Source organism: Ctenocephalides felis, unplaced genomic scaffold (genome assembly GCF_003426905.1).
Source record: "Ctenocephalides felis isolate EL2017-DRISC unplaced genomic scaffold, ASM342690v1 CF-g0.4_SCAFFOLD_01886, whole genome shotgun sequence".
Lineage (NCBI taxonomy): Eukaryota > Metazoa > Arthropoda > Insecta > Siphonaptera > Pulicidae > Ctenocephalides > Ctenocephalides felis.
The window spans coordinates 116374223-116383213 of NW_020538040.1; the positions used below are offsets into that span (position 1 = coordinate 116374223).

An 8991-nucleotide genomic window follows, 5' to 3' on the forward strand; every position below is an offset into this window, starting at 1 on the left:
CAACTCGACTCTGAGGAGAGATCCTCTCGATACGCGCAACGGTCGCTACGGGCCTGGCACCCTCTATGGGTAAATGGCCCCATTCAAGATGGACTTGAACTCGCCGCAACGCACCGAGATAATCGGATCCTCCCTAACACTACATTTCCCAGCGTCCGTCTCCGGCCGCGGGATTTAGTGCTGGGCTCTTCCCTGTTCGCTCGCCGCTACTAAGGCAATCCTAGTTAGTTTCTTTTCCACCGCTTAGTAATATGCTTAAATTCAGCGGGTAATCTCATCTGCTCTGAGGTCGTATTATGATTATGATGTGCTTGCAAACGTTAGTAAGCAAGCGCACACAAAATCGACGAGAAACCTTTGAATCGTCCAAATTTGCCGGAACGAAACCGCATTTCGAAGAGTTCGGGTTTCCGGTTATTGGGAGGGTCGCAAGAATATAAAATCTCTAGGACACACAACCCGCCGTAATCCCACAGAACGTCAACGAACGGAAATGTCCGATGTTGCAAAGTGGACTGGCTCACACGTTGAGTGAATTATTTAAGAGCACGCATATACGCGAAACTCCATCATTCGCCGGCAAGCCGTTTAAAGCAAGCGGCAGTCTGGTAATGTTATACGACTCTCAGCCAGAGGTGGTCCGGGAACAGTATCCGAGGACCGCAATGTGCGTTCGAAATGTCAATGTTCATGTATCCTGCAGTTCACATGTCGCAGGTAATGAAGCGAATGTTCAAATTCGCACAATTTGAATAAAATGTGCAGAGTATATAGAATACTAACGCAAGCGTTTACTACAATCGACTTTAAAACACTAGACTTTCATCTAGCGCCCAAAGAATTGATTGAGCTATGCGTTTAACGTATAATATTCAAAAAGAACGCCGTTTTCACAACGAACTTCGTCATTCGCTCAGGCATCTGGCGATACCGAGCAGATATACATGGCAGTGCTCTCACACAATGCATAAGAGCGCTAAGCGGTTGTAAACTGCGTCACGCTGCTTTTGCACACTGCGCAATATTTTGCGACTAGCTCCGGTCAAACGTTAATGAAACGAATGATCATTGCCAGAGGCTTTTGCCCACAGTATATTATACCATGGGAGCGCACAACATTTAGTCTGCAACATTATATTGCGACATATAGCACACGCTTCATTCACTTAATAGTAAATGCACGTTAATGATCCTTCCGCAGGTTCACCTACGGAAACCTTGTTACGACTTTTACTTCCTCTAAATAATCAAGTTCGGTTATCTTCCCAGCAACATCGGCAATGTCGAAACGCTGCCGCGCACCGGTCCGAAGACCTCACTAAATAATTCAATCGGTAGTAGCGACGGGCGGTGTGTACAAAGGGCAGGGACATAATCAACGCAAGCTTATGACTCGCGCTTACTAGGAATTCCTCGTTCATGGGGAAGAATTGCAAGCCCCAATCCCTAGCACGAAGAGGCTTCAACGGATTACCCGGACCTTTCGGCCAAGGAAAACCTGCTGATCTCTTCAGTGTAGCGCGCGTGCTGCCCAGAACATCTAAGGGCATCACAGACCTGTTATTGCTCAATTTCGTGCGACTAAATGCCGCCTGTCCCTCTAAGAAGATATATTTGTACGCCGGTAGTGAGAACCACAACCAACAACGACCGAAGCCGAAGCGGAGGGTCTTTGCGATACCAGAAAGTACGTCTATTTAGCAGGCTGGAGTCTCGTTCGTTATCAGAATTAACCAGACAAATCACTCCACCAACTAAGAATGGCCATGCACCACCACCCACCGAATCAAGAAAGAGCTCTCAATCTGTCAATCCTTCCGGTGTCTGGACCTGGTGAGGTTTCCCGTGTTGAGTCAAATTAAGCCGCAGGCTCCACTCCTTGTAGTGCCCTTCCGTCAATTCCTTTAAGTTTCAGCTTTGCAACCATACTTCCCCGGAACCCAAAGCTTTGGTTTCCTGGAAGCTGCCCGCCGAGTCATCGGAGGAACTTCGGCGGATCACTAGCTGCATCGTTTATGGTTAGAACTAGGGCGGTATCTGATCGCCTTCGAACCTCTAACTTTCGTTCTTGATTGATGAAAACACATTTGGCAAATGCTTTCGCTTCTGTCCGTCTTGCGACGATCCAAGAATTTCACCTCTAACGTCGCAATACGAATGCCCCAGTTGTCCCTATTAATCATTACCTCGGAATTCCGAAAACCAACAAAATAGAACCGAGGTCCTATTCCATTATTCCATGCACACAATATTCAGGCGAATGAGCCTGCTTTAAGCACTCTAATTTGTTCAAAGTAAACGTACCGGCCCACCTCGACACTCGGTGAAGAGCACCTTGGTAGGATTTTGAGTTGGGCCGCCTTTTTACGGGCGAAGCCCACCGGTAGGACGTCCCACAGACATGCCTGTTGAACACCGCGAGCGGTGAACCGACAGTGTGGGACACAGATTCAACTACGAGCTTTTTAACCGCAACAACTTTAATATACGCTATTAGAGCTGGAATTTATCGCGGCTGCTGGCACCAGACTGGCCCTCTAATAGATCCTCGTTAAAGGATTTAAAGTGTACTCATTCCGATTACGGGGCCTCGGATGAGTCCCGTATCGTTATTTTTCGTCACTACCTCCCCGTGCGGGGAGGTGGGTAATTTGCGCGCCTGCTGCTTCCTGGATGTGGTAGCCGTTTCTCAAGCTCCTTCTCCGGAATCGAACCTGATTCCCCGTTACCCGTAACAACCATGGTAGTCGCAGAAGAAAACTACCATCGACAGTTGATAAGGCAGACATTTGAAGATGCGTCGCCGGTACTAGACCGTGCGATCGGCACAAGTTATTCAGAGTCACCAAGTCAAACGGTGAGCAAGGGCAAGCCCGCCACCGATTGGTTTTGATCTAATACAAGCATTCTTCCATCTCTGGTCGGAACTCTATTTGCATGTATAGCTCTAGAATTACCACAGTTCTCCAAGTAATGTGGGTACGATCTAAGGAACCATAACTGATGTAATGAGCCATTCGCGGTTTCACCTTAATGTGGCTTGCACTGAGACATGCATGGCTTAATCTTTGAGACAAAGCATATACTACTGGCAGGATCAATCAGGGTGCTATATATATAATAGCATAGTGCGTAAATGTCCCTCGGCGTCACCCGAGAGACCACACTTGTATAGAAAAAGTTCGATGAATATTTCTAAACAACGAATTTTCTACATATAATATCTGAGTCGTACGATATTCCCTGAACAAACGAACGAAACAGTTACATCGCGACTTGATATTTTATATATTCTTGCGCTTACCAGAGGGCTAGACCTTTAACAACCGTCGAAACGGCGGTCCGTACATGAAATTTGCGGTCCGCAGACCCAGTTAATTTCAACAGTCTCTTTACCCTTCGTTAGATTGAAAACGTCGGGGCAAATTCATTATAAGAATTCATCGTTATAACTAACTTTTATTCGCGCTCGGAGAGTATTGAGTTGATTGCATTTGTATATTTTATTTTCCCGTGCGTCGCCGGTACTAGACCGTGCGATCGGCACAAAGTTATTCAGAGTCACCAAGTCAAAACGGTGAGCAAGGCAAGCCCGCCACCGATTGGTTTTGATCTAATAAAAGCATTCCTTCCATCTCTGGTCGGAACTCTATTTGCATGTATTAGCTCTAGAATTACCACAGTTATCCAAGTAATGTGGGTACGATCTAAGGAACCATAACTGATGTAATGAGCCATTCGCGGTTTCACCTTAATGTGGCTTGCACTGAGACATGCATGGCTTAATCTTTGAGAAAGCATATACTACTGGCAGGATCAACCAGGGTGCTATATATATAATAGCATAGTGCGTAAATCCCTCGGCGTCACCCCGAGAGATTTCATTTCTTAAAACAACGCAATGAAGCGAATGTTCAAATTCGCACAATTTGAATAAAATGTGCAGAGTATATAGAATACTAACGCAAGCGTTTACTACAATCGACTTTAAAACACTAGACTTCATCTAGCGCCCAAGAATTGATTGAGCTATGCGTTTAAAGTATAATATTCAAAAAGAACGCCGTTTTCACAACGAACTTCGTCATTTGCTCAGGCATCTGGCGATACCGAGCAGATATACATGGCAGTGCTCTCACACAATGCATAAGAGCGCTAAGCGGTTGTAAACTGCGTCACGCTGCTTTTGCACACTGCGCAATATTTTGCGACTAGCTCGGTCAAACGTTAATGAAACGAATGATCATTGCCAGAAGCTTTTGCCCACAGTATATTATACTATAGGAGCGTACTTGATTACAGCAATAATTTGTCGAGTAATCACAAGATTTCATATTTGTGGTCAGCAGACCCAAATAATTTTAACTCGCACCGATCGAACGTTCATAAATGAATGATCCTCGGGCGAGAAGCTTCGTCAGTTCTGCTTCACCACCCATCTATTTGACTTTAGTCCATTTGTAAAATAATCCTATATTATTAAAATATATAGATTTTATATTTGCGGTCCGCAGACCCAAATAATTTCAATCGCTCCGATCAAACGTTCATAAAACGAAAGACCATCGCTGCGAGAAGCTTTGCTAGTTCTGCTACATTCACATATATTTGACCGTAGTCAATTTGTAAAAATTCTATATTATTAAAATATATAGATTTCATATTTGCGGTCCGCAGACCCAAATAATTTCAACTCTTCTGATCGAACGTTTAAAAACGAATGATCCTACCACCAGTTATCTATAGCCGCAAACCAGCATCCGAATATATACGGGGTATATAATTCTAGATGGGCTCACAACATTATTAAAAGTTACGCTAATATATCATTGACAGACTAAAAGTATCGAATATGATGTTAAAAACTACACCGGGGAATGATATCCGTACCCGCCCGAACAACATAGCGTACTTTAGCCAGAGCTTGCTCGCATCGCACTCGACACGACCTATTCCCTATATAAGGCGCGCGGCCACAGCGTAAGTATTAGACTGAGTCCCAAGCGACTGTGCATTTTGACTGCGGCGAGGCGGCGCTCCGGGTTACGGTGTGAATCGTCAAGAAAGTCTGGGAAAATTTGAACTGTGAACCTTTATGATAGAAAAAATTTTTGTCGAAAATTGTTGTTAGTTCAAACAGTTTTATATATATGGACAATATGAATTATAGTTAATTATTGAGTTTTTAGGTGTTTTTTGGGGTTTTAAACTTTTGTATAAAATTATGTATTTATTGATTTTTTATAGATCTCAATGAATATAAAACGAATTTATATATAGTTATATTATTTTTATAATTATTTGTTTAAATTTTCTAATTTTACAATAAATGTTCAAACCAGTTTTCCTCGATTTTCTCTTAAACCGTAAAAGATACAAAAAAACTTTGTTCGTACGAAAGATGCAGAATAAAATTACGAATAAAATGGTATATAAATGGTTAGGTGTGTTCATATAATTTTCTCTAGATTTTCCGATTTTTCCGAATTTTCACGACGGCAACTCGCCTGTAGGCCACACCGTTGGGAATTCGAAGTTGTGATATATGGAAAAAGAACTAAGAATTTTGAGACCTTTCTAATGATGTATAATACTTTATATGTTTTTTTTAGAGAAATATCGAATCGTGAGGAGTATTGCTCCAACCTAGCCGCACTTTGCATTTTGACAAGTTAACAATACACAGATTGCTTATACTATCTAAACGTAAAAAGATACGAAAAAATTTGTTCGTACGAAAGATGCAGAATAAAATTACGAATAAAATGGTATATAAATGGTTAGGTGTGTTCATATAATTTTTCTCGAGCTTTCGATTTTTCCGATTTTCACGACGCAACGACGGACAACGCCTGTAGGCCACACGTTGGGAATTCGAAGTTGTGATATATGGAAAAAGAACTAAGAATTTTGAGACCTTTCTAATGATGTATAATAGTTTATGTTTTCTTTAGAGAAATATCGAATCGTGAGGAGTATTGCTCCAACCTAGCCGCACTTTGCATTTTGACAAGTTAACAACTACACAGATTGCTTTTATACTCTAAACCGTAAAAGATACGAAAAAACTTTGTTCGTACGAAAGATGAAAGAATAAAATACGAATAAAATGGTATTTAAATGGTTAGGTGTGTTCATATAATTTTTTCTAGATTTTCCGATTTTTTCCGAATTTTCACGACGGCAACTCGCTGTAGGCCACACCGTTGGAATTCGAAGTTGTGATATATGGAAAAAGAACTAAGAATTTTGAGACCTTTCTAATGATGTATAATACTTTATATATGTTTTCTTTAGAGAAATATCGAATCGTGAGGAGTATTGCTCCAACCTAGCCGCACTTGCATTTTGACAAGTTAACAACTACACAGATTGCTTTATAACTATCTAAACGTAAAAGATACGAAAAAACTTGTTCGTACGAAAGATGCAGAAATAAAATTACGAATAAAATGGTATATAAATGGTTAGGTGTGTTCATATAATTTTCTCTAGATTTTCCGATTTTTCGAATTTTCACGACGGCAACTCGCCTGTAGGCCACACCGTTGGGAATTCGAAGTTGTGATATATGGAAAAAGAACTAAGAATTTTGAGACCTTTCTAATGATGTATAATACTTATATGTTCTTTAGAGAAATATCGAATCGTGAGGAGTATTGCTCAAACCTAGCCGCACTTTGCATTTGACAAGTTACAACTACACAGATTGCTTTATACTATCTAAACCGTAAAAGATACGAAAAAAACTTTTGTTCGTACGAAAGATGCAGAATAAAATTACGAATAAAATGGTATATAAATGGTTAGGTGTGTTCATATAATTTTCTCTAGATTTCCGATTTTTCCGAATTTTCACGACGGCAACTCGCCTGTAGGCCACACCGTTGGGGAATTCGAAGTTGTGATATATGGAAAAAGAACTAAGAATTTGAGACCCTTCTAATGATGTATAATACTTTATATTGTTCTTTAGAGAAATATCGAATCGTGAGGAGTATTGCTCCAACCTAGCCGCAATTGCATTTTGACAAGTTAACAACTACACAGATTGCTTTATACTATCTAAACCGTAAAAGATACAAAAAAAAACTTTGTTCGTACGAAAGATGCAGAATAAATTACGAATAAAATGATGTATAACTCGATATATGTCATAATATATTTTTCATGAGATTTTTCAATTTTTACTTTAAATTAAAAAAGGTTTGAAATTTTTCGCTGACTTTAATTCATTTGCGGGTTATGCTTTTTTTACAATATTGTTTCAAATGAGTAAAAGTTAAATTAGCGAGGGCCTCAATATGCAAAAAATTGGCCCACCCTAATCTAATATATATATATATAATAGATATATATATATATATTTATATTTCAAAGAACTAGCAGCCCATTCGTCGAATAAAAAAGGTATAAAGTATAAAAACTTTTATTTATACGTTTCGACACAAGATGCGTGTCATCATTCAGCAACTATAACAATTTGAAAATTTTATTAACTAAATAAACACCAATATAGATTAATTATAGCATAGAGAAAACATTATACAACCACAGGACAAAAACACTTAACAAAAATTTATTTAAAAAATAACTTATAACATATTAGAGAAAAAATTATGAATAACTAAAAGATTTGAAACTAATTTGACTAAAAAATTATGAATGCATCATTGTGAACCATACTCGACTGAATTATTTCAATAGGCGTATTGATAGAATGGGAGGGGACGCATCAAGGACAAATGCTCGAGGCACGAACGCATCGAACACAGGTTTGAGCTGGAATTGATCAAAAGAAAAAGCAAACAATGTAAAGTTAGAACAAGAAAAACAATATTGTAAAAATAATATAAAATAATATAAAAAGAGATAGCAAATTATTTTTTTGTTTTTTTAATAAAATCAATAACAATCTGGTAGCTATCATGTACAAGGTGGGATGAGTTGCGTTTATTACACAAAGAGGAGGAATTTAATGAAATAAAAAAGGATTCAGTGTTAAAAGTATGATTGAGATTGAGCATATGATCTGAAAACATCGTTTTGAATCGGTTTGGATTTTTTGAATTATAAATATGTTGATTAACCCTCTTATAATATACTAGGAACTTTCTCAATATAACACAGTTGCAATCATTGCAATCCAACCTGTAAACAGAATCGGTGACCCTATCAGACGGGTTCCAGACTTAAGAACCGAAAAAAGGCAATTAAACGTATTATCAAAACTAAAAACTAATCGGAATCCTCTGAAGAAATAACTTTTTTTAAAAAATACGAAAAATTGCTTAAAAAGGTAAACAGATAGTTTTTTTGTATTGGCCGGAAGAGGAAGCTATGAATTTGAAACAAGAAGGTGAAAATGAATTAAACAAGAAGGTGAAAATGAATTAGAATTCGTTTGTAAATAATTTAATCTATTATTAATGATGTTGTTGACCAAGTGCGAAGGGTAACTATTGTCTTTGAGAACGGTACGAATAAGGGTCAAATTTTTTTCCCAAAACATACTGTTACTTAGTAAAATAGCCCTGTCTATAAGAGAGATAATGACAGAAATTTTAATGGAACGCGAATGAAAAGACAAATAATTTAAATATCTTCCTGACCACGTTGGTTTCTGATACCAATCAGTCAGGACAGAATTGTTTACTTTTTTTTTAGTAATTCTTAGGTCTAAAAAACTAATAGAGTCATCCGACTCAATCTCACAGGTAAACTGCAAATGTTTATTAAAAGAATTAAAAGAGTCTAATGTGTCTACAATCTGAGAATCGTCAAGGCACAACAGAACGTCATCAACATATCTATAATAAAGGTGAGGTGGAACAGAAAGATTAGATAAAACAAAATTTTCTAAAATTTGTAGTGTTAAATCAGCCACAGGGGGGCTAATACTAGACCCCATGGGTAAACCAAAAATCTGCGAATAAATTGATCATCAAAACAAAAGTAAGTGTTAACAAAAAATGAAATTTAAATCGTCTT

At 38.6% G+C, this 8991-nt stretch overlaps 1 pseudogene; it reads right to left on the reverse strand.

The window, feature by feature from the left end:
* Positions 1 to 292, reverse strand: part of LOC113378945 — a 5713-nt pseudogene extending 5421 nt beyond the window's left edge.
* Between the last annotated feature and the right edge of the window lie 8699 nt (positions 293 to 8991).